This window comes from Hyla sarda, chromosome 7, assembly GCF_029499605.1.
Source record: "Hyla sarda isolate aHylSar1 chromosome 7, aHylSar1.hap1, whole genome shotgun sequence".
Classification (NCBI taxonomy): domain Eukaryota; kingdom Metazoa; phylum Chordata; class Amphibia; order Anura; family Hylidae; genus Hyla; species Hyla sarda.
The window spans coordinates 106,741,104-106,761,127 of record NC_079195.1 but is presented as its reverse complement, the minus strand read 5'-3'; the positions used below and the strand labels follow the sequence as shown (position 1 = coordinate 106,761,127).

At 43.1% G+C, this 20,024-nt stretch overlaps 1 protein-coding gene across 7 annotated transcripts in view; it reads left to right on the top strand.

Moving 5' to 3' along the window:
* LOC130282279 (sorbin and SH3 domain-containing protein 1-like) overlaps positions 1 to 20,024 on the top strand; it is a 404,864-nt gene that overhangs the window by 164,855 nt on the left and 219,985 nt on the right. The window contains exon 1 of one of the 7 annotated variants that reach the window (XM_056530336.1): positions 3,969 to 4,103. The exons of the other annotated variants lie outside the window; for them this stretch is intronic. The gene's annotated coding sequence lies outside the window, so the exon portion shown is untranslated. Of the gene's footprint in view, positions 1 to 3,968; positions 4,104 to 20,024 lie in introns of those variants that run through there. 7 annotated transcript variants of the gene reach the window in all.

Sequence of the window (20,024 nt, the reverse complement as noted above, 5' to 3'; positions counted from 1 at the left end):
TAGACCTTCAAAATCAAGTCACTGAAAAGTACAACCCATGTAAATTAAAAACAAGCCCTTATACAGCTATGTTGCGGAAAATACAACTAATACAAAATGATGTGGTCCAGATCGGCCGGTTATTAAGGTGTTAAAAATACACTAGTGTAAACAGCATTGTGTTCCCCAAGCAGGATGCCCAAACATTACGACAGACATTAAGTTGTGTTAGAAATGGATGTCAAGAAATTGGAGAAAGGCAGAAAATCAATGAGAATGGATGAGATAGAGCTGACAGCCATTGGGAAAACATTAGAAGAACAGGAATGTGTAACACAAAGAGATAGCTGAGTCCTGGCAAACATCACACAGCGGCCATGTGAGGGACACAATCCAGTCCCCAAATGTTGAGAACAGATAACAGACACCATAAATACTTGTACTGCAGACAAAGGGCTAATTCCCATGAAGGACAACTGCAGGGCAGATATTGTCTACTGACCCCAAATAAAGGTACATAGAAGAATTGGCTCTGTCATTCCTGCGCCCGCCCTCATAGTAACAAACGTATTTCATTCTGTCGTGGCCTCAACATTGTGTTAACTGAAACTCACAAGGAAATTATACAGTGAAGTCTCTGTAGGATTAAAAGGAATTAAAAAACAGAGCAAATTTCTTCCAAAAACAGCACCACAACTGTCCTCAGGTTGTGTCCCCTATTACAGCTCATTTCCATTGAAGTTAATGGAGCCAAGTTGTAATACCATACACACCCTGAGGACAGGGGCGGTGCTGTTTTTGAATGAAATCTGCCCTGTTTTTTTTTAATTCCCAGATAACCCCTTTTAGTTTAGTTTATGCTCAACTGGCAAAGCACATAACATATTTAGCAATATGGAAATATGATCTAAACACAGGTGAAATTTTTTACTATAGGATCTGTATGGATAAAACATATACACTATGGCCGACATTTATCATGGTCTTTAGACTGTTTTGTGTCTACAAAAGGTGCAAAAAATGCGCAAGTAGGGTTTATTTGCGCCTTTTTTGTGCATTTTGGTTTACACATTTCTGCTGATTTTGAGTTGTAATCCACTGATTTTTGGCCATACACATGATATGGAAGGGTTTTATGAACTGCGCTTTTTGTGAAAGGGTGCGTTCCCACCTGGCGTATACACAGCGTATTTCACACTGCGCAAAATTTACGGCAGCAGCGGGAAATACGCTGCATATTCCTTGCTCACTATACACACAGAGCTTTCCGGCGGCAGCCATTTGTGTGCAATAAGAGTACGGTCACACATGCCTTATTTTGCTGCTTATTTGCTGCTGCATATTTTCCTACCCTTTGAAGTCAATGGGTAGCAAAATATGCAGCTGATATTGCTACCCATTGACTTAAATGGGGAGGAAGATACACAGCAGAAAATATGCAGCAAAATTTGACACGTATTAAAAGGTTTTGTAGGCAAAATATATTGATGATATCGAATCGGTATGGTGTCACCTTGGTGGGTTAGGATGGTAAGAGTTTACCTACTATGTGCTAGTTAGGCTAGGTTCACACTACGGAATTTCCGCCTGCAATTCCCCTTTGAAATTGCATTCAGAAATTCCGCTTGCTAAAATGTATAGTGTAGTGAATGGGTTTCCGTTCACAATTTCACACTTAGGAATTTGTGAAGCGGAATTTGTGAACAGAAAATCCCGCCTGAAGAAAGGCGTTGCTCATTCTTCTGGCGGAAATACTCGCGGAACACATTGCAGTCTATTGGAGGCTGCAGTGTCCGCACGGTCCTAGCACCGACTGATTCAGTCGGTCCTGGCCGCACTCGGAATCTCCGGGCGGAAACTTTCTACCTGAAGATTCCGCAGTGTCAATCTAGCCTGAGGGTACTTTCACACGCGCAGATTTTTTTGCGGGTTTTCCGCTGCGTATTTGAAAGTGGGCGGGCTCTTCTCGGCTGTACGCAGCAGATTTTCCACGGCGGAATTTACGCTGCGGAAAATCCGCCACAGTCCCTACTGACTTCAATGGGGTTTGCAGCGGATTTTGAGCAGTGTACATTCCGCAGCGGAAAATCGTTTTTTTTCTAGCAGTTTTTGGAATACTGCCACTGCAGTTTTTGAGCCAAAGTCAGAAATTGATCCATAAGGGAGGAGAAGTGGATCCATTTCTGACTTTGGCTCAAAAACTGCAGTGGCAGTATTCCAAAAAGTGGAAACTTAGCCTTACTGTACAGTTCACAGGAATGCAGTAAGTTGCAAGTTAATGGGGCAGATTTATAAATGTAAATTAACCCTATATAGTTATGTCATAGGCAGGAATGCATTAATGTGACATGATGTATATTTATGTCATGTAGCCTTAACCTTCTTTGAAGCCCAGCATTAACCCTTTAGATCCCATAAAGTCGATCTCCGGATCGAAAAGTCCAAATTCCTGATGCCAGTGGGTTTAGGAAGCTCAACCACCACGAGGTAATGGCGCGGTCACGATCAGCTGGGATGATGGCCGATCGGTGATCCCATTATATAGGCAGCCTCAGCAGCCTGCATAAGTGGAGCACCAATACCACTGATCAATACTATGCCTATGATAAAAATTAACTTTCATCTAGCCCTGTATATGGAAAAATAAAAGAGTAAGGCCGGGTTTAATCTACGAAATCTCTGGGCGGAGATTCCAAGTGCAGCCAGCGCCAACTGAATCAGTCCGCGCTAGAACGACACAGACATTGCCGTCCCCAAAGACGACAATGTATGCGGAGTGGATTCTGCCTCAAGAATGGAAAAGTTTGCTCTTTTGGCGTGGAACGTCCGCCGCTGAAATTCCGTAGTGTGCTCCATGCGGCAGAATCCCATTTCCAACCGAAATTCCTTAGCGAAATTCCATTCGGAAATTCTGTAGTGTGAATCCGACCTCCTAGGGGTCGGAAGAGGACATGCTGGGAGTTGTAGTTTTGTCACAACTGGACGCACCCCGGTTGTGGAAGACTCGTCTATGGAGCGATAGGGTCAAACATTACACCCAGTGCAATCTTAAAGGGGTATTCCAGGAAAAAACGTTATTTTATATATATCAACTGGCTCCAGAAAGTTGAACAGATTTGTAAATTACTTCTATTAAAAAAATCTTAATCCTTTCAGTACTTATGAGCTTTGGAAGTTGAGTTGTTCTTTTCTGTCTAAGTCCTCTCTGATCACACGTGTCTCGGGAACCGCCCAGTTTAGAAGAAAATCCCCATAGCAAGCCTCTTCTAAACTGGGTAGTTCCCGGGACACGTGTCACCAGAGAGGAACAACTCAACTTCAGAAGCTCATAAGTACTGAAAGGATTAAGATTTTTTAATAGAAGTAATTCACAAATCTGTTTAACTTTCTGGAGCCAGTTGATATATATATATATATATATATATATATATATAAAAATTCCTGGATAACCCCTTTAACTAATACAAAAGTGTATTGTAATGACAGTAACGCTTTAACCGCTCCCAAAGTGGCATCAGTTATAATCCATCAACATGTTTCAGAACTGTAACTGAGTCATGTGATCACCAGAAAATGAAAAAGTACAGAAAGTAAGGCTAGAGAGGATCCTTTTCATTGCTTTGTGCATGCTTTTGGATTCCTGCATGGCTGCTATCTTGAAGTCCAAAGTGTAAAATGAATGCACAAGTGCGTTAGAAGTATTGAACAGTGTAGAGCAGTGTTTTTCAAACAGTGTGTCTCCAGCTGTTGCATAACTACAACTCCCAGCATGCCCAGACAGCCAAAGGCTGTCTGGGCATGCTGGGAGTTGTAGTTATGCAACCGCTGGAGACACCAAAAAATGGTCTAGAGTCCAGAAAGCCACTTCTCCCCCCTTTTGTGCATCCAGCAGGAATCCCAGCACGCTTTTCCCTGCCTATATTCTAATGAAGGGGCTGTGCCTGGGATCTGGGAGGGCTGCCTTTCTGGAACCTCAGTATGGTTTGTGTGTCAGGCTGTTTGTCTGTGTTTAAATGAACAAATGCCTTGCTGTGCCATAGAAAGGGACTACACTAAGCTGATATCCTGCTAAGGATCCTATTACAACCTCTGGATTTGCACAAGTGGCTCAGGAGGAGGATAAAGTAAGTCTCACTGCAGTGTCTTGAAGTTGCATGGACTGAGTTAGTTTTGGTGTTTTCCCTGCTCTGTTTCCTAGGATTTGGCTTCTCACTCTTGTCAATTGGCGCTTTGCATATGTTGCATGGACATGTGGTATCCATTGTGGAGTTCTGACTTTTTGCGCTCATTCGTTGTTGTGTGCGGTTGTATTTCTGGAAACGTAGAAGTCATTGAGTCAATTGTATCCGTTTAGGTTAGTTTCCACACATCTGTATTTCCCATTAGGGGGTGAGTGGGACTCAGCTAGGAGTGTGAGTAAGTCCTGGTTAGGGTTGGTTTGGATTGGATGTGATGTAGCGCTAAGTATTCTGGATGAAGTGGAAACCAGAGCAGGGGTCAGTGTGTACAACAATGAAATTGGTGTTTCCTAAAAGTGCCTCCAGCTGTTGCAAAACTACAACTCCCAGTGTGCCCAGTAGCCAAAAGCAGTGTTTTCCCAGCCAGGGTGCCAAAAGCTGTTTCAAAACTACAACTCCTAGCATGCCCGGACAGCCGAAGGCAGAGTTTTCCAACCAAGTTGCCTCCAGCTGTTGCAAATCTATAACCCCCAGTATGCCCGGACAGCCGAAGGCAGAGTTTTTCAACTATGGTGCCTCCAGCTGTTGAATAACTACAACTCCCAGTCCGGCCAGATAGGTGAAGGCAGTGTTTACCAACTGGGGTGCCTCCAGCTGTTGCAAAACTAGAACTCCCAGCAGCCAAAAGCAGTGTTTTCCCAGCCAGGGTATCAAAGGCTGTTTCAAAACTACAACTCCTAGCATGCGCGGACAGCTGAAGGCAATAGGCAGTGTTTTCCCACCAGGTTGCCTCCAGCTGTTGCAAATCTATAACTCCCAGTATGCCCGGACAACCGAAGGCAGAGTTTTTCAACTATGGTGCCTCCAGCTGTTGAATAACTACAACTCCCAATCCGGCCAGACGGGTGAAGGCAGTGTTTCCCAACTGGGGTGCCTCCAGCTAGAACTCCCAGCAGCCAAAAGCAGTGTTTTCCCAGCCAGGGTGTCAAAGGCTGTTTCAAAACTACAACTCCTAGCATGCCCGGACAGCCGAAGGCAGTAGGCAGTGTTTCCCCACCAGGTTGCCTCCAGCTGTTGCAAATCTATAACTCCCAGTATGCCCGGACAGCCGAAGGCAGAGTTTTTCAACTATGGTGCCTCCAGCTGTTGAATAACTCCCAGTACGGCCAGATAGGTGAAGGCAGTGTTTGCCAACCAGGGTGCCTTCCGCTGTTGAAAAACTAGAACTCCCAGCATGCCCTGACAGCCAAAGGCAACGTTTCCAAACCAGGGTGCCTCCAGCTGTTGCAAAACTATAAAACTTTGTCCAGGCATGTTAAGAGTTGTAGATTTGCAACAGCTGGAGGCACCCTGGCTGGGAAACACTGATAATATTATAGGTCAGTAATAGGAAATGTAAAAATGTGATGGTCATTGTGCAACATGCACAGAAAAAGGGCTGGGATTTGGATAAAACACCTATTTCTGCATATAGCAAAAGTAATATTTTTAGTTTTAATGTATAAACCCAAAATGCCTCTTTTTTTTTTTTCCTGCATGTGCAGTGACTGAGTCTAATCCTCTGACACTGTCTTTACATCTGAACCAGGAGACATTTGCTAAAGTCAGCAAATAGTGCAAATCCCAGGAGTTCCATTGGAAAGCTGCCTGAAAAACGTATGGTGCTACCATTGGCAGTTTGTTTTCTTCTCTCCGGTACACAACACAAGTCTACACTTTTATTGTTTTCACCCCCCAAAACTAATAAACAGACCATAAAGAAGAGCCCTGCGGACACACGTCAGTCTATGGAGACTTATGGAAGTTAATAATAAGCCTCCTGACAGGTATTTGCTCTTGTGCAGGCAACGGGGAGAAAAAAAAGAGCAGACAAGGAAAACAATGTACCATTGTTATCAACAACATTTACCGCCCCAAAGGACAATTATGGAAATTGTATTTATTGGAACGTAGACAGATCGCTTCAGAAGTTTAGAAGGTTTGGGATATACTTGGAATGGAATAGCAGAGTTCTGTTCTCACAGGGTATTAGTAGAGATCTGAACTACTGGAGCAGAGGGACTTTTTTTTTTTTTTTTACTTTTCTTTTTTTTTACTTTTCTTTTTTTTTCTTTCCCCTGGAAAAACCTTCCAAGTTTAGAATCTTTTCCATAAAAAGTACTGCAGATCTCAGAACCTTATTAGGCTGAGAGCTGGGAATGCAACGCTGTAACCCAAGAACATGTTTAAATGAATGACGTGTTAAGAATTACATCTTAAGGACCAGACGTTGTGTTATGTGTCATGTTGTGAGTCTTTTGGATTTCAGAGTATTTTTGCTGTGCTATACAGAAATTCAGTGCAAATGCCAGTTTTCTATACTTCTACGTCAGTCGATGGCCTGGTGTTGTCCTTCATATGCCCCGCCAGCATATAGGGTGGAGGGGTCTAGGATATTTTTGTCAGTACAGGTCTGATATTATTGAAAAATCATGATAACCTACTGTCATGTCCGTGGCAGACCTTGGGTGTGGTGGTCATGGTGGTGTACAGATGACCTTACTGAAGACTCTTTGGTCCCACCTGCGGAGCTGTCTTGTCTCATCTTCTAAGGACACTTGGCCTCTGACCATGTGCACGTGTTTGCTTTGCTCATATTAATGGATGTGTAGCATCTGGTATTTCAGTAATAGAAGGTTAACACGATTTATATGGCAGATCAACGTATATGGCAGGTCACCTAGTGATTTTATTTAGTGTAATTGAAGTTTATTAAATCTGTCTTATACATGTTCGTGTTTCCTTCCCATCACAAGATGGTCATATGCCTGGGATATTTCATAGACAACAGTAGTTCACTTACACTTCCCCTTTTATGCGTGACAGCAGTTTGTACTTGAACGCTTCTTCAGTGTTTAGAACTATGGTAAGATTTTTTTTATGCTTTAAAATACAAGTAGAGAAGAAGTAGTTTTGTGTATGGTGACCAATCAGACACTTAAAGGGGTATTCCAGCAATAATATACAGCCTGCTTTTGGTATAAAATAGCACAATACCCTACACTCATTTTTATAGAATGTTTTAAGTCTATCGTGCTCATACTTACCTTCTTTGCTCTCCCCACCGCCATTCTCCTGCACCTGGTCCCATTGAACAGTACATGCTATGTTTGGGGCCGGCGTGTGCACTGCTTATTCAGCCAGTCAACAACTAAGGTAGTGCATGCACTGACTCCAAACACAGCAGTGCAGTGCAGCCATGCTGGCTCAGAAAGAACAGTAGTGGGAGAGCGAGGAAGGTAAGTATGTGCAATTTTTGTGTTAGGTTTCCCCTAGGTAGAGCACATTAGTTAAAAACCAATTTGAAATACCCCTTTTGCTCCTGAGGTACATAAACAGCACAGCTCATAGTGCCACACTGTTTATGCATCTTCCATTGAAGTTAATTGGAGTTCTGCAAAATGCGCAAAAAAACACACGCTGTTTTTGACTTCCTGACCACCTCCAGCTGCAGTAAAAAAGGTAAGATGGGGCAGAATCTGAGGGAAAAATGTTTTCAATGGGATTCTGCTGCATTGTGCACACAGCAGTTGAAACATTTGCCGTGGAAATCCCGTTTCCGCCTCCACAGAAAGAATTCCTCCTGCAGAATCCACTTGGAAATGCATTGCCATTTATGGACAAGGCGCAATTCTAAGTGTTCCTAGTGCCAGCATCTTCTGCCAAAACCTGATGTTCACAGAATGGCCTCCATAAATTTTCCAGGTGGACGTTCCGCCAAAATTCTGCCGTGTGATCATGGCCTAATTCGGTTTAGTAGGAATCTATAAAATTTCAGGCCTGAATATATTCCTAGTCTGGTCACATCTGTTTCCATAGTAAGAGAAGACTGACCTAGTCGGAGACCGTCCCAGTCTCCGCTTCTAATAGTAGTTGTCAACAGGGTCCATTGTAGGGGGTGTAATTGGAGAAGGTGAATAGATGTCTGCCAGTAACTTCTCACCCCTTACTTCTGTTCTCAAGGAAGTCCGAGGTATCTGGGCAGAAGGGTTAAGGACAGTTTTAATAAAAGTTAAAATGTTATTTATTTTTTTTCCATTTTTGTTTTTATGTATCATGTTCTACACTGCAAATGTATAAGAATGCTGGCCAAGGGACACATTGTAATATTATTGTTACATCATAGTTACAATGACATAGTAATAAATGTAGTTCAATCAATCAGATCCTTGTCTTTATTGTTTTGCCTTACTCTACTTTATTCAGTTGGACAGTAGTGTCTGTGTAGAACGTTTTAGGTCTAATAAAGTTACAACACTTTTAATGTTTGAAATATTTCTAAAGATGGTTGGAATGTGTCACCTAAGTGAGTTCAGATAACCTTTGTAGTAGTGGAAACCTAAAGCAACCCCTCCCAAAGAATGTATATCTATGTAGACCAAGTACCTAGAAAGAGAGATTAGATTACAACTGGGGTCCAATCTAGTTGGTGGACTTTTATGGGAGCACAGGCTGCATTGTGTCTTTAATAGGCTTTGAATTAGAGATGAGCGAACTTACAGTAAATTCAATTCGTCACAAACTTCCCGGCTCGGCAGTTTATGTCTTTTCCTGCATAAATTAGTTCAGCTTTCAGGTGCTCCGATGGGCTTGAAAAGGTGGATACAGTCCTAGGAGACTCTTTCCTAGGAATGTATCAACCTTTTCCAGCCCACCGGAGCACTTGAAGGCTGAACTAATTTACGCAGGATAAGTCATCAACTGCCGAGCCGAGAAGTTCGTGCCGAATCTAATTTACTGTAAATTTGCTCATCTCTACTTTGAATAAAACAACTTTGTAGCTTTTCTCCTGTCTAGAGTGAGAGAAAAAGAAGCAAAAAAGAGGACAGCGACTTGAGTAATCCCACAAAACTGTGTATGAACCCAACTGGTGAGACCACCAAAGACAAGTTGGCTCTTACCTGATATAGTACTCAAGGTATTCCAAGTCAGGAACCCGTCAGGGTAAGGAAACATTCACACATTTGTGCCGGACGGCTCATTGGGTCAGACAGTGACTCTGGTTGGCCGTATCCGCTTTTGTTGCCAGACTGAAAACCATGGTGTGCTACGGTTTTTAGTCCGGCAATAAAACTGATACGGTTCAAAAATGAGCCAACCAGAGTCCCTATTTGACTCCGGTCGGCTCATACCAATGAATGTACTAGGCTGAGAGAAGCTGGGCAGGCACTATTGCTAAACAGCTAGGGGTTAATGAGGTGGAGATACTGAAAGAACAGTCCGTGGCGCAGGGATGCATAGGAAAGTGACAAACCGGGGGTGCAGATCAATTATGAGCTGTAGCAAATGCCATACTGTGTAGAAAAAAGATCACACTCACCTGGTGAAGTTAAAAGGGGTATTCCAGGCAAGACCTTTTTTTTATATATATCAACTGGCTCCGGAAAGTTAAACAGATTTGTAAATTACTTCTATTAAAAAATCTTAATCCTTCCAATAGTTATTAGCTTCTGAAGTTTTCTGTCTAACTGCTCAATGAGGATGTCACGTCCCGAGAGCTGTGCATGATGGGAAAATATCCCCATAGGAGCTGCACAGCTCCCGGGATGTGAGTCAACAGAGAGCAATTAGACAGAAAACAACAACTCAACTTCAGAAGCTAATAACTATTGGAAGGATTAAGATTTTTTAATAGAAGTAATTTACAAATCTGTTTAACTTTCCGGAGCCAGTTGATATATATAAAAAAGTTTGGGTCTGGAATACCCCTTTAAAACGTCCTCTTTATTAGATAATTTCTTTAAAACATGTTCAAGGAAGGGTAGAGAGATGCGGTCAGCATAAGCTGACTGACCGGCCGAGGCCGGTCAGTCAGCTTATGCTGTCCGCATCTCTCTACCCTTCCTTGGACATGTTTTAAAGAAATTATCTAATAAAGAGGACATTTTAACTTCACCGGGTGAGTGCGATCTTCTTTTTTCTACTCAGTAGTGCAGGTCTGGCAGTGATACGGCAGTTTTTACATTTCCCCAATGGATCCAGCTGCTGTACTGCACAAACATGGTGTGGATTCACCCTTAGAAACTATATTAGCAGTGTTCAAAGCAATTTTCCCATCAACGTCACACTGGATCTTCAGTCATTGTTTACTGATACATTAAATAATAAACAGAACAATAGTAAAAAGAAAAATTCCTTTGAGCAGTCCCAGTACACGCCTATATTTCGTTATGGTTGCACATACCTATTTATGTGCCAGTGGTTGACCATGGGTAACCTACACCATTCTCCCTGCCGTAACGATCTAGCAGGGTAAGGGCCTGTTCACAACATGTTTGTTTACATTTAGCACTCACTTTGGGAAAGCTACCAATGTACATGGTAAATGTATCAATTGGCTTTTAAGGCTAATTTAAGGCCAAATGGGAGTTCTTTGGGCCACTGGCTGAATAGACACTAGTAAACCACAAAAAAAAGTATGGAAAGTATAGTAGATTATATATTTTCCCCCCATTGTAGCCTATAAATAACAGATGCCACTGTATAGTATCCATCAACAGAATCCATCAAAGATTCATGTCATTACTCTTTCAATAGCTTTAAATGATATGTACACTAAACAGATGCCATAAGAGCCCTATGAGTGATGGATGGAATAAACAGATGCCTTACAGTGGCATCCATCCCAGCCTCAATTGAATGTATACATCAGGAGCTTTTCCCAATGTTTACAGCAAGCACAAACAAAAAGCATTATGTGAACAGGGTCTTCATGCTGTTTGGTTTACAGGTTAGAGATTTAAATAGCTTGTCAATAGCATGACTTCATGACATTCACCGATAAAATATAAAACTTGTATATATTCTTTTTAAAGGGGTACTCTGGTGGAAAAACAATTTTTTTTCTTTTTTTAAATCAACTGGTGCCAAAAAGTTAAACATATTTGTAAATTACTTCTATTAAAAATTCTTAATCCTAATTAGCTGCTGAATACTACAGAGGAAATTCTTTTCTTTTTGGAATGCTCTCTGATGACATCATGAACACACTGCTCTCTGCTGACGTTATTATAATAATAATACGTCTTTATTTATTGTTGTCCTTAGGGGGATTTGAACCCAAGGCCCCAGCACTGCAAGGCAGCAGTGCTAACCATTAAGCCACCATGCTGCCCTTAGCATACATCTGCTATGCACGGTTGCTAAAATGGACAGAGATGTCAGCAGAGAGCATTGTGCTCGTGATGTCATCAGTGTTCCAAAAAGAAAGAAATTTCCTCTGTAGCATTCAGCAACTAATAAGTACTGGAAGGATTTTTAATAGTAGTAATTTACAAATATGTTTAACTTTCTGGCACCAGTTGATTTAATAAAGAAAAAAAAATGTTTTTCCACCGGAGTAGCCCTTTAATGTTGTCTTCAAAATATGATAATTTAGTATTAAAGCCAGCAGATGTCAATGTAAGAGTGAAAACCCCTTTTTTTTTCTCTTGGTGGTTTGTCGGCCAGGCTTACATTCCAAATATCTCTGGGCTTAATATTCCATTTTTGTTGTTCCAAGGTTTTGAAATGTGCAGCTTCACTGCCAGAACAGAATTTCCCTTAGACAACAGTCAATATTAGGCTAAGTTTCTACTTGTTTGTTTGTTTGTTTTTTGGGGGGGGGAACTGCAAGAAACATGACAATTCTGCCGCATGGCTTTTTTTTTGGCCCAAAAAATGATGCAGCCAGATGTTAGGTGTAAATCAATGAGAAATCACAAAATTCTTTTTCCACTTGGCGTTTTTCAGTTTGGCATTTTTTTTATTGTTTTGGCGTTTTTCACTTTTTTTGCTCCTTGGCGGTTTTGCACAGTCACAGCATGTTGAGTCAATGGTGTTTTTTTCCCCTGAAATCTTGGCGTTTTTCTCCCATAGAAGTCTGTGGGTTTTAACTGTTTTTGCAGGCAGTTTTTATTATTTTTTGGACTTTAGCGATCCAAAACAGTGATGGAGATACCTTTTTTTTAAATAAAATTTCATAGGGTACCATTAAAAAATAAAATAAAAGATACAGTAGTGAAGGAAAAAATTGTATCTAACGAAATTTATGTTTTTTATTAATTTTTAAAACGGATCAATTTATGTGTGTGGGCAGGACAATAATACAAATGTAGTGTGTGTGTGTGTGTGTGTGTGTGTGTGTGTGTGTTTCACTTTTTTTTCCATTTTTTTTTGTAGTACTACTACTCCCAGCATGGAAGACACTGTTTCATGATGGGAGTAGTAGTACCTGTACTAATTGACAGATCGCCCCGAGTCCGTTGCGATCCTTCTGCATAATTTATAGATGCGGTGGGCCGCTCTTCTGTGGTCTCCTGCACTGCCATATATATATACACCTATTCATATTTCCCGGAGATAGCTGTGATTGGCCAGATGGTTCCAGCCAATCACAACTCTCTGTGGGAAATATGAATAGGTGTATATATACGGCAGTGCAGGGGACCACAGAATAGCGGCCGCCATATCTATACAGTCAGGTGTCAGGAGTGACATCCGCTGTGCTCTTTCCTTAACTGCAGGTACTACTGCTCCAAACATGGAGCAGAATGTGCTCCATGTTGGGAATGGTAGTACCTGCAATTAAGGACAGATCACAGCGGGTATCACTCCTGACACTCGATGCGATCGTCCTATCTATTGCAGAGATGTGGAGCGGCTCTATACAGCGCTCACATCTCTGCTCGGTACTCCGGCCAGTGATATGAATAGAACATCACTCATTCATATTTCCCTTTGAGAGCTGTGATTGGCTGCAACCATCCGGCCAATCACCACTCTGGGCGGAAAATATGAATGAGTGATGTTTTATTCACATCACTGGCCAGAGTATAGTGCAGAGATGTGAGTGCTGTATAGAGCCGCTCTGTATCTCTGCTATATTATGGACGATCGTATCGGGTGTCAGGACTAACACCCGGGGTGATATGTCTATTAATACAGGTACTACTACTCCCATCTTGGAACAGTCTAAAAAATTTAAAAAATTAAAAAAAATTGAGAAAAAAAGGGAAACACACACACTTTATTAAAAATTAATTAAAATGTAATTATAAAAAATATAACTTTCATTAAAGGAGTAGTCCAGTGGTGATTCAGTGGTGAGCAACTTATCCCCTATCCTAAGGATAGGGGATAAGTTGCAGATCGTGGGGGGTCCGACCGCTGGGGCCCCCTGCGATCTCCTGTACGGAGCCCCGACAGCCCGCGGGAAGGGGGCGTGTCGACCTCCGCACGAGGCGGCGGCCGACACGCCCCCTCAATACAACTCTATGGCAGAGCCGAAGCGCTGCCTTCGGCAATCTCCGGCTCTGCCATAGAGATGTATTGAGGGGGCGTGTCGGCCGCCGCCTCGTGCGGGGGTCGACACCCGCTATCTCGGCGGAGAGCCGGGGCCCCGTACAGAGAGATCGCAGGGGGCCCCAGCGGTCGGACCCCCCGCGATCTCAAACTTATCCCCTATCCTTAGGATAGGGGATAAGTTTTTCACCACTGGACTACCCCTTTAAGTAAATTTTTTTCCATCACTACTGCATCCTTTTTTTTTTTTGTACCCAACTAATTTTGGGTATTAAAAAAACGCCAAAGGGGCCAAAAATGCAATTTCCACTCAAATGCAAAAAACGCAAGAAAAAACGCAAGAAAAAAAAAAACCAAACACAGGAAAATGCTGTGGCGTTTTTTCTGCCGTTTTTTTGGGCCACAAGTAGAAACTTAGCCTTATAAGTGCATAAAGTTTCAACTGGTGATCATATGATAATTGTATGATAGGACATGTAGATACCCTGATCAGCCATAACATTATTTTATACGTGAAGGGAATAATATCTCATGAGTGGCATTTGTCAGAGTAAATAACAACAGGAAAATGCGCAGTGTAAGGCTGGCTTGGATATAATATTGGATAAGACTGACACAGATCAAAACTATAATGGAAAGATTTCCACCCTTTTCTGTATTTGGGACCCTCTCCTTATTTTAGTAAACATTCTAACCATAATGATCTCCAAAATGAGGCCCAAAATATAGTGAATACTGTGTGTGAACCCAGCTTAAAGGGGTACTCTGCCCCTAGACATCTTATCCCCGATCCAAAGGATAGGGGATAAGGTGTCTGATAGCAGGGGTTCCTCCGCTGGGACCCCTGAGATCTTCCTGCAGCACCCAGTGTTTGTTTAGAACACCGGCTGCAGCACTGGAGGCTTGTGACATCACAGCCACGCCCCCTCGTCATGAGGTTTCATGAGCCTCCGGCGCTAGTCATCCGGCACAGAGCGAAGTTCGATCCGTGCACCGGATGACTGGAATGCTGCAGCAGAGATCGTGGGGGGTCCCAGCGGTGGGACCCCTGCTATCAGACATCTTATCCTCTCTCCTTTGGATAGGGGATAAGATGTCTAGGGGCGGAGTACCCTTTTAAGGATCAGAGAGATTTTGTGATGACTAGATGACTGGGTCAGCATCTAAAAAATGACAGGTCTTGTTGATATGCAGTGGTTAGTACTTACCAGGGACGTTGCTAAGGGGAGGGGGCTAACGGGGCTGTAGCCCCGGGTCTCAGGCCCGTAGCCCCGGGTCTCTGGCTACCACAGTTTTTTTAAAGTTTTTTTTATTGCCACTGCTGCTTTAAGACAGCGGTGGCTTCTGGGAAATGACATGATGCTCCTGGCGCCTGTCTGCCCCGCTGTTCTCCCACCCTCCACGCATAGTGGTGGTGTCAGAAGATTTCAGTCTTTTAGGCTTGGCTAAAAACGGAGAGCGGGAGAACAGCATCTCCTTGAAGCAGACAGACTAAACTCGCCGCAGCATACATTTACAGCGCATGTCCCTAAGGGGGTTAAAAAGGAAAAAAGATGCATGATCCCCCTTTATTTGCTAATCAGCCAGGTAGAAGAAGAAAAAAAAGATTTTTAAAATATGTCACACCCCCCCCCCCCCCCCATAAAAATAAAAATCGTCACATTTTCCCATAAAAAAAAGGTAAAAGTATGAAAAAAACAAAAAACACTATATCTGGTATTGCCACATATGTAAATGTCCGATCATTAAAGGGGTTCTACACTGCCCTGTCTTCCTCCGGATGCTGTGAGCGGGCTTCCGTGTTCGAGGCCCGAGGCCGCCCACTCGTGACGTCACGCAGCCACCTCAACGAAAGTCTATGGGAAGGGGGCGGTCGCGCCCCCTTCCCATAGACTTTCGTTGAGGGGGCGGGTGTGACGTCACGAGGGGGCGGCCTCGAACACGGAAGCCCGCTTCCGTGTTCCGGTTGATGATTTATGATCACATCAACCATAGCTCTTAGTTATTCACAACATTTTTTATGATTTCCTATCCACATTATAGGGGATAGATAGGGGATCGGTGAGGTCTGCCTGCTTGGACACCCATCGGCCACCAGAATGGAGGAGTAATGTCCTCCATAATATCTGAGGGCATGGTCAGTGTGTGTCTGAGGGTGTGGTTAGGGGGCGTGGCTGGGCTCTGGGCTCTAGCCCTGGGTCTTTTGGGTACTTACCAAAATTGGCCAAAGGAAGGACAATACGTGAACCAGTATCAAGGTTGCCTAAGGCTCATCTGTGCATGTGGGAGTGAAGGCTAGGCTGTCTGATATAATCACATACAAGAGCTACTGTACGATTAATTTATGAAAAAGCCAAAGGGGTTTTATAGCCTAAGGCTGGGATTGGTCCATTATTAGGATAGGCCAACAATAGCTAATAAGCAATGTACGGGAGCAATAAGACTTGACTCCACACACTGTTTGCAGTAGTGTCACTGGGTAACCGCAGAGCACCTCGCAAGTTGCATGTTGAAAGTGCAGGGATCATTGAATAACTTCAGAAGTGGTAGACTCAGCCTCCTAATTCCCCAGCTATTAACTTAACTGAACATTTCTAGGATATGCTGGAAAAACAAGTTACTTATGGGACTTAAAGGGGTTGTCCAGTATTAGAAAAATGCACCACTCCTGTCCACAGGTTGTATGTAGTACTGCAGCTTAGTTCCATTCACTTCAATGATGCTTAGTTGCAATACCACATACAACCTGTAGACACGAGTGGTGCTGTTTTTGTAAAAAAAAAACAAAAAAAAACAAGCAGTATTTTACTAATAGTGGAAAACTTTTTTAAAGGGGAAACCACACAATCTGGTTGCATCGTGCTAGGCTACATGCAGTAACTGCTTATGAAATATTGCTGTTAACCTGTATTTTATTATACTTGCCAAAGGATGCCTCAATGCCAAATACCATGTTATATGTACACAATATAAGACAGGTGGCTTCCATGTTATGGCTGAAGAGTGTATGAAGTGTATGTACAGTCTAAGTAATCTGAGACAGAACACCTGGCTATGTAACAAGATTTCGGGAGGAGGGATATGACAGAATATTGGAAACTGTTACATAGAAAGGCAAACGATCAGCTGGGATGCCATATGAGGGGTGCACTCCTTTCTGAGTGATGTAGCCTTCAAAGTTTAGGCAAAAATAGCACAAGAATGATGTAACGACTGCTGCCTGAGATTGGAACAGATACAACAGACAATACAAATGGAAGGCGCTGTCCACAGATCTGACCCTTCAATGTGCTCGGTGAGAGTCCGAGTGTAGAGGAGGGACCTCCGGGAAGTATTATGTGCCATGGAAGTAGTGCTGGACGGTATACCAGCTCATACCAAAATTTTTGTGCTGCACGATATGAATTTTGATCCATACCGCAATACCGGTTTGGCCCATCCCCCTCGGGAATGAATGTATTAGCCCAGTGCTGCACTGTCCCCACATCGGGGAACTAATCCTATGTGACCCACGAGCGCTGTTCTACCCCCCCCCCCCCAATTAATTATTAGCCCAGCGCTGTCCCCATCAGGGTACTACTCACATACCACCCGCATGCGCTGCCCTCCTGGTCCTGTTCGTTGCGGCCGCCGGCGCTGACACACTATACCAGTGGTCTCCAACCTGCGGACCTCCAGATGTTGCAAAACTACAACTCCCAGCATGCCCGGACAGCCGCTGGCTGTCCGGGCATGCTGGGAGTTGTAGTCTTGCAACATTTAGAGGTCCGCAGGTTGGAGACCACTGCTCTATACTGTGCGGTATCCCTATGCCCGGGGCTGCAAAAAAATAAACAAAATAAACTTTAACTTACCTCCCGTTAGTCCTGTACCGGCATCACTTGTTTCTTGGGGACGGGAACGTCGGACAGCCATCAGCCTATCACCGGGCGCAGTGATGTTCTGCCTCAGCCGGTGATAGGCTGAGCCCACTGTCATGTAAGAAGCCGGCTCCTTACATGAAAGTGGGCTCAGCCTATCACCGGCCGAGGCGGAACATCGCTGCGGCCAGTGATAGGCTGACAGCTCTCCGACGTTCCCGTCCCCAGTGTAAGGCCACCGTAGGTGAGTTAAAGTTTATTTTGTTTACCTTCTGCAGCCCGGGCATAGGGATACCGCACAGTATAGAGTGTCAGCGCCGGCGGCCGCAACACACAGGACGGGTAGGGCAGCGCATGCAGGTGATATGTGAGTATTTACCCCGATGGGGACAGCACTGGGCTGATAATTAATATGGGGGGGGGGGGCTAGGAAATACCGTTATATAACGTGGAACCGCCAAAAGTTTAAAAAATACCGTGATACACACATTTGGTCATACCGCCCAGCCCTACATGGAAGGATAGCTAGGGTTCAAGAGGTGAGGTAGTTAACTATGCTGCATCTTTTTATGAAAGTTCATATATAAAAAAGCCATTAAATGTCTCATTGAGATATATACTGTATAATATGGAAAGACTACAGCAGCAGCCACTCGGATCTAGTGATACAGCAGCGCTGTCTGCAATATTTCTTCATTGCTGGATTGGGATTTGTGTTATAGATTGTAGAAAGGTGTTACTTATGATGGTGACATAAAGGTGACTGTTCTATTTATCAATTGATGTTAATTGCATCTTTTTTTTATGAATTAAATTTGTTTTCATTGAAAGATTCTATTTGTTCTGTAGTCCCCAAATAGGGGTCATGTCTTGGGTAGGTCACCATTTGCACCCTACATGGTATACTTGCCTGCAGCAGCTCCAGCTATTAGATTTTCCATTAGAATCCAGACTCATGTACAATTAGCTTAAATTAAAGTCAATTGTCAGATGTTTATTGTATTCTATAATCTAAACTCATTAGATCTATAAATAGGGCCAGCTGAGCTTTATGCCTGTGTGACATCTCTGAAACCTATTACCAAGCTGATTTTACAGTATTACAAAAGGAACATTTGAAAACAATTACCTGTCTATAAAATAATATGCGTTTTTTGATTCAGCTTGTCATGGAATACATTTACCTAGGACTGGCAGATCCAGTGCCAACAGAAGCACAAAAGGATTGTGGGACAATTAACAGTGGCATTTCCTCAATGAATCACATAGGAATTAAATACTGTTGATATTTGACTGATCTGTAACTTTGTTTGAAGGGGTACTCAGGAGGAAAGCTTTTTTTTTTATTTAAATGAACTGGTGCCAGAAAGTTAAACAGATTTGTAAATTATTTCTATTTAAAAAATCTTAATCCTTTCAGTACTTTTTAGCAGCTGTATGCTACAGAGGAAATTCTTTACTTTTTGAATTTATTTTTTGTCTTGTCCGCAGTGCTCTCTGCTGATGCTTCTGTCCGTGTCAGGAACTGTCCAGAGCAGCATAAGTTTGCTATGGGGATTTTCTCCTGCTCTGGACAGTTCCTGATTCGGGCATCAGGTGTCAGCAGAGAGCACTGTGGACAAGACAAAAAAGAAATTAAAAAAGAAAACAATTTCCTCTGTAGCATACAGCTGCTAAAAAGTACTGGAAGGACAAATATTTTTTAATAGAAATAATTTACAAATCTGTTTTAACTTTCTGGCACCAGTTAATTTAGAAAAAAAAAGTTTTTCACTGGAATACCCCATTAACTTGTTGTAGCTACAGAGTCATGTATGCTACATGGCAATTTCGGTCACACAACAGCAAGTTATTATTTTGTGCTACTTGCTGTCACGTGACCTTATTGCAGTCGTACACTTGTGTGTTGAGCAGTTTATTGCACTTGGCTGTTAACATAAAAAACAAGTCACAGACAAACTGCATTGAGGTGAGTAAAGTCGTGTGCGAATTGCGACCAAAAATCCATCAAGGATAGATACTATGCAACTGCTGTGTTGTGGTCATAGTAAGATGCCATTGACTAACATAGCATGCAACATTGCAATATTTAAGTCGTGCTACACAAGTCTCAATGTAGCCAAAGCCTAAAACTAGTAATGAAGTTGTTTAAAGTCTACCTGTCGATAACAAAAACTTTTGATATAATGTAGATAATACCATTATATGTATATTTGTAATATACATTGGTTAAAAAATTTGTATATTTTTGTCTCTACATCTATAGTCTGTGTGTCTCTGTGAGGATTCCAAATACAGGAAGTGTGGGTTGACACGCGGGGCTCTGTAGGACAAGCAGAGCTCTGTACACTAAGGACAAGCAGGGCTCTGTGCAGTGAGGACAAGCAGGGCTCTGTGCAGTGAGGACAAGCAGGGCTCTGTGCAGTGAGGACAAGCAGGGCTCTGTGCAGTGAGGACAAGCAGGGCTCTGTGCAGTGAGGACAAGCAGGGCTCTGTGCAGTGAGGACAAGCAGGGCTCTGTGCAGTGAGGACAAGCAGGGCTCTGTGCAGTGAGGACAAGCAGGGCTCTGTGCAGTGAGGACAAGCAGGGCTCTGTGCAGTGAGGACAAGCAGGGCTCTGTGCAGTGAGGACAAGCAGGGCTCTGTGCAGTGAGGACAAGCAGGGCTCTGTGCAGTGAGGACAAGC